Source organism: Magnolia sinica, chromosome 11 (assembly GCF_029962835.1).
Source record: "Magnolia sinica isolate HGM2019 chromosome 11, MsV1, whole genome shotgun sequence".
NCBI lineage: Eukaryota > Viridiplantae > Streptophyta > Magnoliopsida > Magnoliales > Magnoliaceae > Magnolia > Magnolia sinica.
In genome coordinates, this window is record NC_080583.1 from 9223903 (window position 1) to 9243849 (window position 19947).

Sequence of the window (19947 nt, forward strand, 5' to 3'; positions counted from 1 at the left end):
ATACTGTAAAAAGCGGTGGAGGATTGAACATCTACCATTGAAACCTTTATGGGGTCACAGAAGTTTTGGATCGATATAATATTTATTTTTCTTTTCATCTAGGTTTGTGTAATCTTATGAATAGATTAGATGGAAAATAAATGTTAATGGTGAGCCCTACAAATGTTTTGACGGTTAGAATCATTGTCCCCAATTCTATTTGTGGTGTGGTACACTTGAGCTTTGGATATTACTCATTTTTGGGCTCATGCACTAAAATGATCTCAGAAAATGGATGAACGGTGTGGATATAATAAGTACATCATTGTGAGGCCATGTTACCTTGATCTCCTTTGGACCATTTGTACAACTCAGAGCTCGAGGAGCGTTCAAGTTGCCTACGTGGCAAGTGTCATAAAGTACATTTTTAGCTAACAAAAGTTTTAAAAATGAATAAAATTCCTGTAACCTTTGTGATTTTTGTGGCCCAAAATGCACACTTACAAGTTACCCCCAAGCAAGTGTCACATAATGCAATTTTAGCTAAATAAAGTCTTAAAAAGGAATAGAATTCCTATAACCTAAGTGATTTTTGTGGCCCAAAATGCACACTTACAAGTTGCCCACATAGCAAGAGTCATGCAGTGCATTTTTAGCTAAAATAGTTATAAAATGAATAAAATTCTTATAATCTAAATGATTTTTCTAGCTCAAAATGCACCCTTACAGGCTGCCTACATAGCAAGTGTCATATAGGGTATTTTTAGCTAAAAAAGACCTAAAAATGAATAAAATGCACTTATCATGTAGGTTGCTTGTAGGTGATCAATTTGTTGGGGGCCTTGCACAAAACCTTAGGATCTAGCCTCCCGAAACAAATCAGAATTATGAAATAATAATGCAATGAACTAAATCAAAACATAAACCACACCACACTAGGGATTTTTACGTGGAAAACCCTCAAAGAGGTAAAAACCACGGGACCTCGTCCAGATCAACAATCCACTATAAAGCAGAACGTTACAACTGATCACAAGCACACACCGCTTGGATCAAACCTTCTTCACTCATGCAGGAGTGGATGAACAATAAGAGAACAAAAGAAAAACGGAGAGATCTCACCGATCACGAGGACGTAGAAGCGCTGAGACGTAGATTACGAAGTAGATCACCTCTATGAGGAGAATCTCCCTTCCACAAGCTTCCTCTCTTTCTTTCTCTCTCTCTCTCTCACACCTTTGATAGCCCTAAGCCCTCTTAGAAAACCTTTAGGAAACCTTAGAATACCCTAGAATCCCTGGAATACCCCAATCTCGTATACACCCCTTTATATAAGAATAGAAAGAGAGAGAATCCAAATAGGAAACAAAATCCGTATAATTTACGTTTCCACAATCGCATCTGCGTAACTCTTCGATGATATCGACGGTCTCTCGATAACAGCATTCGACATCATCGATGGTCCTTCGATGATATCGAAACAGGACCAAAACTGTCCAGTGACCAAGGGTGAAAAATTTCAACAATTATCGATATCATCGAACCACTCTCGATGACAGCCTCGATATCATCTAAAGTCCTTCGATGATATCAGAACAGGATAAAAAATTGTCCAACAACTAGCGGTAAAAAATTCAGCAATTATTAATGATATCGAAACTGGTTCGATTTCATTGAACCCAGCAATGAGGAGAAAATTTCTATTAAATCTCTCCCTTTTCAACTCATGAGGAATCCATATTCTTCAAGCAGCCCGGTTTCTACAAACCTCAAACTTGCCCTTGAGTAAAGCCTTGGTCATCATGTCTGACCCATTATCGTCCGTGTGGACCTTCTCAAGCTGTAACACGTTCTATTCCAAAGTATCCCTGATCTAGTGATACCGAATTTCTATGTGCTTCGACTTGGAGTGCTGACTTGGATTCTTGCTCAAGTGTATAGCACTTTGACTATCGCAATAGACCACGTGCTACTCCTGCTTCAGGCTAAGTTCCTGTAGGAACCTCTTCATTCAAAGTATCTCTTTACATGCTTCTGTGACTGCAATGTACTCGGCCTCTGTCGTCAACAATGCTATGACCTTCTGTAACTTGCTTTGCTAAGAAATCGTTCCCCCTGCAAACGTGAACATGAACCCCGATGTACACTTCCTAGAGTCCATGTCGCCTACCATATTGCATCTGTGTAGCCCTTTAACACAGGTTTTCCGTAACCATAGCATAGGCTCAACCTGGATGAGCCTCTTAGATACTGCAGTATCCACTTTACCATATCATAGGTGTGGTTCTTATGCAAGGATTTCATCTCCTCTTGCATAACTTTCAACCACTCCCCCTTATGCTCGTTGGATAGGGCCTCAGAATAATCTTCTAACTCTTCCCCATCAGTCAGCATGATGTACTAATGCGGCGAGTACCTCTTGAACGACTGTCTGTCCCTAGATGACCTCCTCACTTGTGGCTCAACAGGTGGATCAAGTGGGGGCTGCTTCCCTAGTCCATCTTCTGAAGGAACTCCCTCGTCCTATGTACCTTGCTGTACTCCCCCGTCATCAGGCACCACGGGAGGAATAACTGGATCCATGTCCTCTAGCTCACTTGAACTAGGCTGGTTTTTCTCTGGCTTACCAATGTCTTTTATACACTGATCTTCAAAGAAAACCACATCTTTGCTCCTGACGAGCTTCCTCTCAGTCGAAACCCATAATCTGTAACCGAACTTTTCATCACCGTAACCCAAGAACACACACTACCTGATCTTCATATCGAGCTTGGACCTCTCATCCTTTGAAACGTGAACGGATACCCTACATCCAAACACCCTGAGATGACTATATAATGGATCCTGTCCAGTCCACACATTCTCAGGCACTTCTCCATTCAACGGGGCTGATGGAGACCTGTTTATCAGATACACTGCCGTGTGCATTGCTTCTCCCTAGAACGTCTTGGGCAACTTCGCATGGGATAACATGCATCTGATTTTCTCAACAATGGTGTGATATATTGGTTCCGCTACACCATTATACTAGGGGGTCTTGGGAACCGTCTGTTCATGCAGTATACCCAGGGACTTGCAGTACTCATGAAAGTCGTTAATGTATTCACCACCATTGTCAGTGCGAATGCACTTCAATGATCTACCTATCTCTCTCTCGACCATAGCATGAAATAATTTAAATACACTAAAAACCTCATCCTTGGATTTCAAAGCATAAACCCAAACCCTCCTAGATGCATCATATATAAAAGTGACAAAATACAATGCCCTACTCAAGGTTTTTGTCCTCATAGGACCACAAATATCAGAATAAACCAAATCTAATACATACACTTTATTAACATGAGAAACAGTTTTAACGAATGAAACTCTATGCTATTTCCTGATAAACAATCAAGACAGGTTTTAAAAAGTGTACCTGTCACATCTGGAAGGAGTCACTTCTTTGCTAGTACCTGAAACCATTTTTCACTCGTGTGGCCTAGACGCCGGTGTCACATGTCAATAGCTAAATCTTCCGCTGCATTCAACCCACCCTTACACACACTGACAATTTCTTTCCTCTAGCTGCGATCAACGAATCCTTGATGAGCTTCCATCGCCCACCAACAAATCGACTTTCATAACTATCATCATCCAACCTTCTCGTCGACATCAAGTTGAGGTGAAGGTCTGGGATATGCCTCACATCCCTGAGAACCAATGTGCAGCTCACATCAGTCTTCACACAAATATCACCGACTCTTACGATCTTCGATACACCAGAATTTTCCATCTTCACGGTCTCATAGTCACCTAACTTGTAGCTTGTGAAGAAGTCCCTGCGTGGAGTCGCATAAAACGAGGCTCCCAAGTTTATCACCCAGTCGGTGTCCTCACTCGTAGTCGTGAGACATATATCGTGATCTGCTGAAAGAATAACTACAACGTCGCTATCTGAAGCGACTACAGTGGAATCCGATTCATCTTCCTTCACATTTCCTTTTCCTTTCTTGTCGTTCTTCTTACCATGATATTCATGCTTGTAGTGGCCATTCTTGCCACAATTCCAGCAATCAACATCTTTTCTAATACTCGACTTGCCTCTTGATTTATCTCGGGCATTTCTGCCCTTCTTGTTCTTTCCTCTCCCCCATTCCTGTGTCACAAGGGCCTCTTACTGAGTAGACCCCTGAGACTTCCTCCTTGTCTCCTCATTGAAGAGACAACTGGTTACTTGTTCCATGGATATCTTTCCGTCTGGCACGGAGTTACTTAGAGACACCACCAATGTCTCCCAACTGTCAGGTAATGAACTAAGCAATAGCAAAGCCTGCAATTCATTATCCAGGATCATCTTCATAGCGGAGAGCTGGTTCACTATGTTGTTGACCTCATTCATGTGCTCAGCTACAAAACCACCATCGTTGAACTTGAGATTTACAAGTCGTCTTATCAGAAAATTTTTATTACCGGCTGTCTTCTTCTCATACAGCCCTTCTAATTTCAACCATAGGCTAGCGGCTGAGGTCTCTGTAGACACATGGTAGAACACAGAATCATTCAACCATTGTCTAATAAACCCTACTGCCTTTCGGTCTATCTTCTTCCAATCATCATCAGACATATCCTTGGATTTTACTGATATGCCTAAAATTGGAGAATATAGGTCCTTACAATAAAGCAAGTCCTTCATCTTAGCCTTCCATATGTTCCAGTTAGAATCATTGAAGCTGATCATCCTTAATGAGCCACCTTTCATAATTCAAAACCGATCCTATCCATTCAATGAACTTAGCTCTGATACCACTTTGTTGGGGGCTTTGCACAAAACCTTAGGATTTAGCCTCCCGAAACAAACCAAAATTATGAAATAATAATATAATGAACTAAATCAAAACATAAACCACACCACACCAGAGATTTTTACGTGAAAAACCCTCAAAGTGGTAAAAACCACAGGACTTCGTCCAGATCAACAATCCACTATAAAGCAGAACGTTACAACCGATCACAAGTATACACCGGTTGTATCAAACCTTCTTCACTCATGCAGGAGTAGATGAACAATAAGAGAATAAAAGAAAAACGGAAAGATCTCACCGATCACGAGGACGTAAAAGTGCTGAGACGTGGACTGCGAAATAGATCATCTCTATGAGCAGAATCTCCCATTCCATAAGCTTCATCTCTCTCTTTCTCTCTCTCTCTTTCTCTTACACCTTTGATAGCCCTAAGCCCTCCTAGAAAACCTTTAGGAAACCTTAGAATACCCTGGAATCCCTGGAATACCTCAATCCCGCATACACCCCTTTATATAAGAATAGAAAGAGGTAGAATCCAAATAGGAAACAAAATCTGCAAAATCTGCATTTCCGTAATCACATCTGCGTAACTTTTCGATGATATCGACGATCTCTCGATAACAGCCTTTGATATCATCGACGGTCCTTCGATAATATCGAAACGGGACTAAAACTGTCCAGCGACCAAGGGTAAAAAATTCCAACAATTATCGATGTCATCGAACCACTGTCGATTATAGCCTCGATATCATCTAAAGTCCTTCGATGATATCGGAACAGAACAAAAACCTGTCCAGCAACCAGTGGTAAAAAATCCAACAATTATCGATGATATCGAAACTGGTTCGATTTCATCGAACCCAACAATTAGGAGAAAATCCCCATCACAATTCTCTAAAAAATAATTATTTTTTTCTAAGTTTTTTTTTTCATGGTTAAAAATATATTGCACCACTCTTGTAGTACAAGCAACCCAAAGGCAATTAGTTTTCTTTTTCTTTAAAATCTATATATTTTAATAGAGATCCATCATCTACAGGCACCTGTACTACTAGTTGAGGTACAGGGTGTTTTCAGCCACAGGATGTGAGCAAAAATTGATTTTGTATCTCCTCTTTTTTAGCCAAACCAAGAGATGAAAAAAGAAATGCATCTTGTGGCTGAAAATGCTCCGCACCACAAATAGCAATACATGCACCTCTAGGTGATGAGTTCTCTTTTCATATATAAAGGTACAGTACAAACTAGCATATCAATATGTGTAACTGCCAATGTACTTTAAAACAATGGTAATCCATGTGTGTGATTTTTCCTATACATAAAAAAAAATCTTAAAATTTATGACGTTTATCATAAAATGCCTTTTTAAAATCCTTTTGGCAAAAGAAGAGTTGGGAATTTAGGGCTGTCAATGGGCCGAGCTAACCTATCAGACTTTTGGGTGTGGCCCACTTCGGAACGAGCTTAAGCAGAAATTATAGGCCGATGGCCGGAAATTGATCTGTCCCGGCTCATTTAATTTTAAGGCATTTTTGTCAATATCACGCATGATTCGACACACCAATAAACAATGTGACCTGAATTGGACTTGGGCCATGCATCATCGTTGCGAGCTTGCCTCATTTGTTTTGGCCCTTTAAGGGCCCATGCCAAACTTAGACCTAGGTTTTAATTTGTGGACTGGTCTTGGATAGACCTTGGCCCCACCTCAACCCAGCCCATTGACAGCCCTATAAGCATTGTTGGGTGAAGTCATGTGTATGACATCCAATTCATCTAATATGTTCACACCACCATGATAATTAGACACCCAAAATTAGTCCAATTTGATCATAAGGTGGGCCATAATATAGAAAATAATGTAGACCACCCAAAACCTCCATATTCACAAGCGGGCCACCTTATTGGATCCACTAGAATTTTAAGTTGTTTGATCATCATGGTGGGGGTACACTTGGTGGATGGGTTGGAAGTCGTAGTCATATAAAGTACGTGGTCCCACAATGCTTGATTCTACCATGTCATAGAAAAAGAACAGACAAATTGCTCAACTTGGCCGCTTTCATCGAAGAAAAAAAAAGAGACAAAGGTGCTTTGGTCATTTCATCCTTGTAAAGATTGTTTCACCACTTTAGAAATATCCATAGTCACTACCCCATCCATTAATAGGACAATCAATCGCATCCGAAGGACCACATTTCACATGGAAACTATAAATCATACCTATGTCCAAGTCCATATAAGTCCATTCAATTCAATTCGAACCAAATCAGAGCCTAATTGCAGTCATCTAAACTTTGAAAACCACTTTACATTTTTACCTATAAGCTTCACTTAGTTTACAAAGCCAACCATACTAAATACTAAATGAGAAGATGTCTTGTGACTAAGAGCTTTTAAGTGCTAATCGCAAAAATGGAATCATCATCAACTATAAATACTTCGTTCCCTTCTCATTTTCAACACAAAATTAACAATACAACCAAGAAACCTTGAAACTATGTGAGGATGTCTTATAGAAAAGAGTGAAATGTTTTCCCAGTCTCATACTACCCTCTTATAAGTTGTGTGAAGTCTTAGGAGTAGGGCGTGAATTGAAAAGCTTTATCTATCTTCTCTAATTGAAGAGTACTAGTATTCTTCTACCCCACTCATACATTTAATCTTGATAAGGACTTGTGGTATGATGGTCGACTTTTAGAGTATAGTTGGAGATCTAAGAACTCTTAGTATTCTTCTCTCTAAAAAAAGTATTGAAGTCCTTCGCCCACATCTTTAAGCTCTTACTTGATGTGACAACTCATTTATTACTTTCATTTATATTTTATTTACATGTTACAACATTTTTTCTCCTCGCATACCTTTACTTTAAAATTATTTTCTTTCTTGCTTTATTAATTTTTTAATAATAATCTAGACTTAGAATTCCAAATAATCCTAAATCTCTTAAAATAGAGATTGAATATTTGTACAAGCAGAGTAGGGTGTCTTGCAACTTCATTTTTCATAACCGAAGCTCTCACTTGGAGTTTGCAAATATAGACCACACGGAGTTATTCAAATTCAAGCTGTTTATTTACAGTCTCTAGTTTGCCATAAATTATGAAATTTTGGCAAGTGACGAGTTGATAAATATTTCCACCCTCTTGCCTATACCCATTTAGTATGCTTCATTGGTTTGTTTAATAAAGCACATGGCCTTTTTTGTGTTGAAAAATCAACAACTTTTTTTAATGTCTTCAACGCAGAGATAGATATAAAATAGCATAATAATCTTCACCATATATAATGCAAATACATTTAGCTAATTTTACTCTTGAAATTAGTCAAGGGAGGTTATAACGTTTGGATTTTAAAAGAACAATGGAATGTGTAACTCTTTAATGGAAGGCATTCTTACCATTTTAATCCTTACATGCAACTTTACATATCCTACACTAGCGCATTTTAGGATCGAAATGATGAAGTAGATCTACAACTCAATTGAACTATGCATTGAAAAAAGTAGAAACAATTCACAATAATTAAAATTATTTTGAATATTTTCTCTTTCTATCTTTATGTGTATCATATACTTATGTGAGTAATCTTTTAACTTTGTATCATTTTTTTTCTCTCCATTGTTCTTTCAATTTGCATATAGGTATGGGAGTATTTTTATCACTTCTTCTTCTTCTCATTATTAATTTAACTTAGCTTATTTAATTAAATAATTAGCAAATGACCATAAAAACTCAAGATAATGACCTTTTTTTATAATAAAATACATGAGCTGCTCCCTAACTTGTCCTTGGTGCTTCATGCACTGGCAGCCACGTGGGTGGAACTTTCATGAGATCCGTCCCATCGGTGGCGTATGTTGCATCATGTTCACTTGGAAAATCATGACCATCTATAAGCCAGGTAGGCCTTGCGTAGGCCTTGCCATAAGAAAAAATTATCATGGGACACCCACTAGTAGTTTTGTGTTGGCCCTACCTTGGTGTTTATATGCGATCTAATCCATTCATCCAATGTGCCTCGTCACGATGAAAGAATTGCCCAAAATTACTATTCCAAAACTCGGGCTATATTATGTGATTTAAGATGCTTTTAGGTATAAATTTATGGTGTGTCCCATTTGAGTGCTGAATCATCCTAATTTTTGGATTCTAAGCCAATCAAGGGCTAATGTACCTGATGGACGGTGTGGATTTCGTGTATGTAACTGTAACGAGTTTCCCCATGTTATAGAAAGTGATCCAGGTAAGTACCTGTATAGTCCTATCAGGCCATTATTGCAACTCAAACATTATAAAACGGGCCGAAGTACTTACCAAGGCTACTTTCTCTAATATGGTAGAAACAATTTAAAGTGCATGAAATCAGCTCCATCCATCAGGTATAACACCCCATGTTTTGCCTTGATTCCAAAAATCAGTATGATTCAACACTTAGGTGGGCCACTCAGTATAAACTTATACACAAAACCCATAACCTTACGTGCTATGGCCGACTTGACTTTTGGAGTAGAGTGATATTTAGCTAATTATTTCATCCTGACAAGGCACATCAAATGAATGGATTGGATGGCATGTAAACAACACGGTGGATCCTACGTAGAACTACCGGTGGGTATGCCCACCCCAATTGTTTCCTACAGCGTGGCCTATCTGAGTTTTGGATCGTCATGTTTTTTTGATTGTAAGGTGAAGATAAGGTATCTAATCTGATGGACGGGGTGGATCTCATGAGAGTTCCACCGACATGGCTTGGTCAGCGAAAGTACCCCACACATCCAGCCTTATTTTTTAGCATGGACCAAAAATCAAACCGGCAGTTGAAAAGAAAAATGGCCCCAAGTCCATTTTAACGGCTGGGATCAGATGGCTAAGATCACCCAACTCTAGGGTTACATGATCCGCGGTCCGGATTGCTCGATGGACAACATTTGCCATTGATCACAAAACCAAATTATCCTCTAGCCTAATTAATGTGGCTTATTTCAAATAGAAAGAGAGGTCGGCATGGTCATTAATGGTCTACTAATTCTTCTATTGTGTCCATGGAGGATATCATGCCAAGTGGACCATACAATTTCAACCATCTAGATTAAGACCTCATTTCATGTCATTGCAGTTGGGAAGGAGGCCCACCACCTTCAGTGTCATTGGTTGAATTGAAGGTTATACCATCACATGATGTTTGTAGGAGACGGAAAATGAAGGGAACTCTTCAATGAAAGGCTTCAGTCACATTACAATGTCATTGTTTTTAAGGCGATGTTTGTCCCGTACCTACTACTCTTCAGCTTTTAGGAGGTTTACATCAAACTCGCCTACAGGCCCGATCTGACTAGAGAAAAATGTTTATTCGGCCTGCAGAATCAAAATACTAACCTGCCAAACGTGACAAGATTCTGATATGCTGAAATTTAGGGCCTGTTTGGGAGCATGGGTTTGAACTTTAGTGGATTCAAGTGGATTTTAGTCCGTACATAATCTAGTGGGTTTGAAATCAGAACGACGAGGTGAGAATTTGGAAATAGCTCTTCGGAGGATTTGGATTCCTCTTAAATCTAAATTCCTCCAATTCTTAGCTGCCAAATGCTAAATCCCTCCCATAAAAAAGGGCATATGCCAACAAATCCTTCAAATTCCATTTGTATTATGGTTTTATTATCCCTATCCAAACATTAAAATTGTCAATTAAATGACATGTTTTTAAGAAATAAGTATTATAATTTGTAATCATTACACTTTTACAATATATTAATGATATAAATTACAATCCAAACATGCCCTTATTGGCTTTTTGTGTTTTTGATTACCATGATTATTTCCTATAAGTAAATATTAATTACTTATTGACGCAGGGATGAACGTGATGAGGTTGAGCACCATCTCCATCTCCCTTAAGAGGATAACTGTTCCGAATCTATGGAACTTCTCTGAACTTTTCATAAAGGCTTCTCGAATCCACGAGAAAAAAAACAAGCAAAATAGAAAATAAATTCTATAAAATTCGAAATTGATTAATGAATAAAATAAACAAGTTCACAACCTTTTAAATATGGATACCAAGCAATGAGAGAGAAATCAGAAGCAAACTACAACTAAAACTCCTAAAATTTGCAACTTACTATAAATAGTAAACTTACTATTTATAGATGGTCGTGATGTTTACTAGTGCGCAAGGTTTTTGGCTAAAAATAGTAAGTGTCCTATTTGGCTTCACCAAACTGTTCTCCTTATTTTTCTAAGCTCTTTCACGTTGGGCGCAACTCCTAAAGCACAATTTCGTGTGGTATGGTCCATTTAAGCTTTAGATCTACTTCAATTTTAGGCTCATGCTTAAAATAAATTTGCAAAATGGATGAACATTGAATTTGTGAAATGGATGAACAATGTGAATAAGACGCATACATTGTAGTGGCCCACACAATTTTGCACGCTATCCTAACACATTGATTCCAATGCATACCATCATGAAAATCGTGGTGAAAGTACTACTCACCAATTTCCTGTCTTCCAAACAAGTTGTGGGACTTAATTATTATGGTTTTAGAAGTATTTTTAGTTAATTTATTATGCTTTTACAAGTTTATTTTAGTTAATTATTATGCTTTTAGAAGTTTTTTAATGCTTTCATGGGTACTTATGTATATTTTCCAGAAATCCAAGACCCTGTTAGTAAAAACAATAATTTTTTATATTATAGAATGAAAATACAAAATAACAGAAATCGAAAGCTTAAATTATAAAAATATATGAAAAATGTTATGTGAGCAGGAGCTTAGAAAGATTGGATCATATGGTTCTTGAAATGACTTGAGGTTGGATTTTATAAAAATGCTCATTGGTGGCTTACGAGGTGTTTGGATCTTAAGTTGCTTAAGATAAGCTACTTATGTCATAAGTTACTTATCTTAGTTTCTACTAACTAAGAAGATGGGTATGTTTGGTAAACAAAGTGCTTATCACTTTTCCTCTCTTTCATCTCTCGTTATGTCCCTCTTAAGCAACTTATGAGAAGTAGAAAAGCTAAAATAGCTAACTAAAGTGATCAAGTACTTGTAAGTAAAAAAGTTACTTATAACTAATCACATATTAAACTTGCTTACTGAAATAAGTGACTTATATATTGTTATAAGTAGAAAAAGTAACTTATTTGGTGGCATCCAAACGGTCTCCAACAACTACATAATCCCTCAAATTTCCTCTTGTTAATTACAAGCTTGCTACTGCCTATTTCAGCTTTAATCAATCTCCAACAGTTAGCATATTGAGATTGTGAAATCACAGGTGATCCAACGGTTCATATTACACATGATCTAATCTGAATGACCCAACAGCCCAGATTGCTCCTAATCAAACATGTGTATGATCCAACCCACCTAATCGTACCTAATCGACACAGTGGCACAATCCAACGGTCCGATCGAAGATGATTTTGGAGGTTAGGTGGGCCACGCCTGTTAAATTTGACTTTTGGTTGTTCCTGTATTATGGCCCACCTCATTTCTGTATGAAGCTGATTTTTGTTATTTGTGATGAGTATGAGGTGGTACGACTGATGGATAAGAGCAAATGTCACACACACATCATGGTGGGCCCAACGGAGCTTGGATGTTGCACTTGCTTCCTACAACATGTGTTGCAGAGGATTCCAGTCCTCAGTAGGCCTTTTAACACTTTCTTCAGCCTTTCATTGATCTGTCATGCCCAAGCGACATACCATAGTTAGAAGTAGACATTTTTTAATATTTCATTGGGGCCGTGTTTGGATGCTCAATTGAAATGAATTGTAATTATTACAATTATTTCGATCCAATATGGAATGATGGAGTAGCCCTTGAATTGAAATTATGGTTGTTCCATGTCCAACTTGAAATTTACTTATTTCCACCGATCGGTTCGACTATCATCATGAAGTAAAATGATGCTACTCCCACTAAGTTTTGCAATTTAGTTCAATCAAGCATCCAAACGCAGCCAACCGAATTAGAGAAGGACACATTGTCAAGCATCTAATATCAAATGGTACACACCAAGGTGGTTTTCTAAGCCCAACTGCCACTGAATCAGATTGGTTTTACCTATACATTATGGCCCACCTGATAGACTGATCAGATCTCGCATGCATGTCCCACATTAGCATGCCCATGGAATCTTATGAATTTAGAAGAGAGCCTGGGAAAAAAAATAATCTGATTGTAGTTTTGTTAAGGGTGTGTTTGGATGTAGAGATTGAGTGGCTTTTTGCAGTTTTAACATTCTGGGGTCTCGCCAAACACTCTCATTGTGCAATTTTAGAATGTAGTGGTGTGTTCCCATGCATTTCGTGAATTGGGTACATCCAAACAGGTCCAATATACCTACTATGTAATTGGGTACATAGTAGTTTTGTTAATGGTATTTTTGGACGTAGAGATTGAGTGACTTTTTGCAGTTTTAACATTTTGGCAGTGCAATTTGAGAAGGTGGTTACGTGTTCCCATGCATTTTGTGAAGTGGGTACATCCAAACAGGTCCACTATACCTACTATGTAATGCAAACTTGGTCATAGAAGCGGCTTTTTTGCTTAAAAAACAAAAGAAAATGCCAAAATTACCTTTTTAGTTTTTGATTGAGAAAGAGATGGATCGAATAAAAAAAAATTATTTATATAAAATATTATTTTTTAATAAAAAAATATTATGTGTTATATGTGTTTCAGGACAAATGTAAGTAATTACAGTGCTCTTAGTTATATTGGTTCAGATGGACCGTTCAATCGACGGATGGATCTGTCTATTAAGTGCAGGACACATTTCGTGGACTACCATGCAAAAATTCTGCTGATCAGATGATCCGATCCGTCATTGATTTGGACATATTTTCTTTGGCCATTCATTTTCCAAACCATGGATAGGATGGTTACTATTGCATAAAAAAGTGGACCTTTAGCATCACGAGCGATCCATCATGGCTCTAACGAATGGATGGTTCTGATTGTTGATTGGGCTTATCTTTGTGTAAAAAATATTGATCGTCCATATTAATGGCCATTGATCCAATGATTGATATTTGCTAGATTGGTATGATGTTTGAATGATAGACCATGACATTTTCCTTGGACCTATTGGACAGTCTGGATCTGTGGATTGGAATGTCGAAGTGGCCCAATGAAATTAGGAGCACTGAAGCATTTCTCATCTTTCAATTCAACAACTTAAAAAAAGTATTGATTGGACGGTTAGGATCATAGTGTTAGAACTTTAGATGTACAATCTAAATAGACAAATTGACAGTTAAGACCTAAGTCCGTGAATCACGAGCCATCACTTTCCCGTTTTCTGTACAAATGGCCCACATGTACGTCAATCCATGCCATCCAATTTATTTAGGCCCCTTGATGAAATGGATCATAGACGGAAATCACACTACCAAGTTGAAATTCTAATGTCTCCTTTGAATTGGGCCCGATTAGCAATTTCCTGTCGACTATCTTTATTTGTTATTTGTGGGACGGTAAGATCCTCAAATCTTGCGATTTTGAGTCTACGATCCATTCATGGTGGGTTCCATTACCTGAACGGTACGATTGGTCCACGTGGCTAAAACTACATATTAGTCAATGCGACTAGCAGAAGTAGAGATTTATTAGATGGACAAACATATTCTTTTTTGGATTTTGCCGGCCTAATGCGCACCTTCTCATGCAGAAAACGTGCTAACCGGTTGAGTATTCACGACAAATGAGCGGCGTTTATATGCCGGTCCCACCGTTGAGGTGACCGGATGCAAAAATCACGACCGTTCATTTGATAGGTGGGCCATGTTTACGGTTGGATATGAGGCGCTAGTAGTAATACGTTAGGAAGACTGATTTCATACTGCTTTGTACGGACCCACCACGCCGTATGTCTCACATCCACTCCGTCCATCAGTAGTCCCATCTCATGATAGTATTCATTCCAAAATTCAGTCACATGCAAATGCTTAAGTGGGCCACACCAGAAGAAAAGAGCGGGACGTGGACGCCCACCACTGAAACCCTTTTTGAGGCGACCCTGATATTTCATGCCATCCAAACCGTTCATAAGGTTAGTCCCATAGCAATGAAGGATAAACATACATACCGTTCAAAAATTTCGGTGTGTCCTATCAACGTTTCAATGGCGGGCATCTTCACTCCCTATTTTCCTGCAGTGTCACTTACTTGAGTTTTAAAACTCCATGAATTTTTGGATCTAGGTATAACATGATCTCTTTCAACCGATGGACGGATTGGATGGTGGGCTTACAGAGCCTTTTGTATGAAATTCGCCTCCAGAGCAAAACAACTCCCGAAATGACCAAAATACCTCGGTCGAGTTGTCAAAACCGCTGTAAATCTTTCTCAACTTTGAAGGGCATCATAGTCATCTGTCAAGGGTCTTGTCAGGTGCCGTGCTTTCATCCTTCACAGGCACGCTAGCAACACTGGCAAATGCGAGAAGCTAATCATGCCGGACGAGTATGACTGTCCACATGCATGTCCACCAACATTGTCCGTCTGGCTTGCCTGTTATTCAATCCAGACATTAAAACCATGGGCCCACATGTTTGGTAGGCATTACCAATAATTACTCTGAAAATGTATGATTCTGACCGTCCAAACAGGAGGCCCTAAAATAGACGGTTAAAATGAAATAACATTGGTCCACACTCAGTTTGGGACCTTTGGAACTATCTGATTTTAGGGCTATACTATATAAAGTGGGGCCCATCTTAGGCCAGGAGTGTCTCAACCGATTGAACGATTTGTCTTGAGGCACATGTATGGAACGTGTGCATTTACAACTATGGTTGTGGGGCCTCCTGTTTCAAAGCAACTGGAGTTAATTGATACTCTGGCAGACTAAGATGGTTGATACTCAACCCCCGTAAATAGTACACAGATGGATCAAATTAAACGGCCCAAATTGTATGACCAAATGTAGATAGGCTAGCAGTTGAAAATTGCATTAGCGAACCACTCAAAACCTTTGATCAATGCACAGTGAATTTGTACTCCGGAAAGTCTGACGCGTGATACGTCGGCACTATATTTTTGCATTTTAACCGTCCATCAAATGATCCCCAAATAAAAAATCAGATGTCAAATGGCTGCGTATCAACCATCAGACTTGGCCAGAGTATTGTTGTGCGCGTGTCAAGTCAGCTAATGCACACGCCGCAAACTATGCCAATGTGGCAGACAGGTGAAATATCCAAGCCGTTCATCAAGTGGCCATCACGTTGTAGATTTTACTTCTGAAGGGCAAAGGAAATCCATTAAGTAGGATGGCTACGATCAGAAATAAGTTGATAGGTTAGTATTTTTTTCACGGAAGTATATTTTAATTAGTTGTGGGCCACCTGATGATCGGAATTAACTGAATCTTGAGGTAGGGAATCTAGATAGTTCTACCCTTCTGATGGATGGCTTGGATTTGATCCTGTACTCCAAGCTGGAAATTACTGTGGCGTGTGCATCAGATGATCTGTACCTGTGTGCAGGGGCTTAGCAAAGGGAGACGAAATATCTCTGCCCCTCTAACATGTTCCTGTAGATGGAAGCTCTGTGGGACCCACCGAGATATTCGTGAGAAATCCACTCCATCCATCAGTTTAGCAAGCTAACACTAGGAAAGTAAGCCACAATCAGGCAGATCTATCACTAAATTGGGCCCACACCACAGGAAATAGTGAGAACGAAAACATCCACCGTTGAGACTTCCCTGGAGCCCACCATGATGTTCATATTCCATCCACACCGTTCATGAACTGAAAAACAAATATAAACATGATCCAAAACTTCTACGTTCCTCGTGAAGTTTCCAATGGTGGGCATTCAATCCCCACTGTTTAATCTCTCGTGGTCTACCTGAATTTTCCATCTTCCGATTTTTTACATACTTGTCTGATTACGAACTTTAAAACTGATGGACGGAGTGGATTTCTCCCATACATCTTGGTGGGCCCCACATAGCTTCCCCCAACGGCACACGCTTCCGTGGGTAATCGTGCATGAGCATGGATACTGGTACACCGCCATCCGTAAATGCTCCTCCGTAGTGGACACGCATGTGACGTGGGATGACGTGGCTAGTGATGCAAAGATGGACATGGAATGCATGTGTATACATGCCACGCATGGGAGACGAGCATGCGAGAAGCATGGTCAATTGAATGATGGCCATCCATCTTTCTTTATTAATTAGGAGAGAAGAGAGAGATGAAATGATGGGGTTCGAGAGAAGGGTGTCCCGCGCTCTACCGGCATCAGACTCCATCTGCTGCTTTCTTGTCTCCCAAAGTCGCTTCCCTTGTTTTCCTCTGTCCCCCATCTCACACCCTTCCCATTAATGCCCGTACATGACCCCAATCTCTCCCCTTTTTACCAAACTACCCCTTTCCGTCCTTTTCGAGTGCCGCGTGCGTTTCGCAGCGTTCTAAATACTCATGTGGGGTCAGAGATGTGTTTTTGTTTTCAACGCGGGTTGCGCGCTGGCCCTGACACCACCAACCTCCAAGGTGTCAGTACCATGTGGGGCCCACCGTCATCTATTTGTTTTATCAACGCCGTCCATTCGTTTTTTCAGATCATCTTAGGGCTTGAGATCAAAATTGAAGTATATCCAAAGCTCAAGTAGACCCCACCACAATAAACAGCAAGAATAATGATATCCACCGTTGAAACCTTGCTACCTGGCATCCGTTTATTCTTGCTGTATATTGTGGTGGGTATCGTTATTTTGAAATGGAAAAATGGATGGACACTGTGGATAAAAATACAGTGGGCCCCACAGCACTAGATGGTACGGAAACGGATTGGCTACTTCCCTTCCAACTGCCAATGGCTGTTGGTCGGTGCTTAGTGGGACCCAACATGATGTATGTGTTTCATCCATTCCGTCCATCTATTTTTCTAGATGATTGTATGGTATTATACCAAAAATTAATTATATCCTAATCTTAAGTCGATCACATTACAAGAAACAGTTTTAATTGAAGGTCGGCCATTAAAAACCTTTCAGGGGCTATAAAAGTTTTGGATTAGGCTTATCTTTTTTTTTTTCATTTCATCTAGGTCTGTATGACCTAATCAACGAATCAGATTTCAAATAAACGGTACAGTAGGCCTTAGAAGGATTTTAATGGTGAATATTCAATCACTATTGTTTTCATTTGGTGTGGTCCACCTGAGATTTATATCCCTCTAATTTTTTGATCAAGCTCCTAAAATTATCTGTAAAAATGGATGAACGGCATGGATGAAGCACATACATCATGGAGGGGCCAACAGAGCACCGACCACCAGCCACCGGGCTGGTGGCAGGGGGAGTCTCCAATCCGTTTCCAGATGGTACTGGGGTCACCACGCAATCGGAGTAGTTCTACCTGAGATCTGAAATCCTGCTCGCCGTTCGAGATCGGAGCCATTCATCAGGTGGACCACACCTGGTATTTGTCATATTATCAAAATCAGGCTGTCCAATCATGAGGTAATACGTGGGCGTCAAATGACCCATTTATTATTTATTTTCAGCAGTTTTATTTTCCGATAAACAGGGGACCGCCTAATAACAGACGGGCCTGTTTACAGGACCCATCTGACGAATGGTCGGGATCTTGCACGGATACTGATGCCGAGGACGGCTGACTTAAAAACCAGGCATAATCAGATAAACACGCGTAAATTACCATGCGCTCGAGTTCCGTGTGGTCCACCATGATGCGTGAGCGCCATCCAACCCATCCACTAGCTCCTCTCCTCCATGCTAGGTCTAGATTCCAAAATCCAGCCTGATCCATGGCTCAGGTGGGCCACACTCCAGGGAACAATGAGGAGGGCAATCCCACCGTAGAAAATTCAGGATGGAAGACGTGTCCACTGTGTGGTGTACGTGTCATCAAACCCATTTATCAAGCTGAATTTCCACCGGATGGGCACACCAGATGGACGGTTTGGATTCAACATAGACATCATTGGAGCTACTACACAGCAATACGTATGGTATAATTACTGATATTTGGACGTGTGGGATCATTCCCCAAAATACACCCTTTTTTCTTTCTGGTCATGGAAAGATAATGTTACTGTTACGTGCCATCGTACCAGTCACGATAATGAAATAGTGGGCCCCACTTGCTAAATACGGTGGAACTAATGATGATATATGAGATTTGCCCAATAAGTGGGCCATACCGAACATTTCATGATCGATGGATTGTGCTTCAATCAATCGCATTGTACGATTGCTTTGCTAAAATTAGACTATTTAATCGATGGTTAGAATCATCTGATTTTTTTGGCATGGCACATGCAAGGGTAGCCCATCTATTGGGCCGTATTTGTTCACAGCCACACGTGGGACAGATGAGCAGCGTAAGGATCTGAATTTTTAGGCAAAGGTCTAAATAGAGTGGCCCAATCCGATGGAAAGATCGGATCTCACGCACGTGTGCCACTTGAGTGTGTATGGGGAGGTCTCCCCACGCGTGTGGGATTAGTGTTTTTCTTTACTATTATTTACACCCAAGATAAAGTGCTAAAATGAATTTTATTGAATGATTGATGGCATTTTCGTAAATTCATTAATATCTTGGTCGAAAAAGTAAGCGTCGCACGGAACCCGCCAGTGGCGAAGGAATCTCTTGATTAATGATTAATGAACAGACGGTTACAGTTAATTAATTAATTATTGTGAGGGAATTGATATTTACACCCAACCTTTTTGATACACGACCCTATTATTATTATTTTTGTTAATTCAACAGTACAACTTTTAGGTTTCCACCGCGCTTCAGTGGGCCACGTCGACTCTGCGTTTGATCCAAGCCGTCCCTCGCTTTCTACCTTAATTCACACATTAATAAACAAAAAATCAGGCCGATCCAAAGCATAGGTGGGCCACAATGCACTGAGCAATGTTACATCACTACTAACACTTAAATTCACATGGTGTGGCCCACCTGGGTTTTGGAATGACCTTGATTTCGATTCGTCCGTTCAGCCTAACGGGTCGTTCCTGATGAGTCGATCATATTGTATGTAAAAACAAGGTGGGCCCGGAAAACTATGGAAAAGGTTGATTTTTGGTTCCATGGCTTGATATGAAATGGCACGTCTAATGGACGGATTGGATCTAATGTACAGTTGACATGGGACCCACAACATCCCGGTCCCACAGGT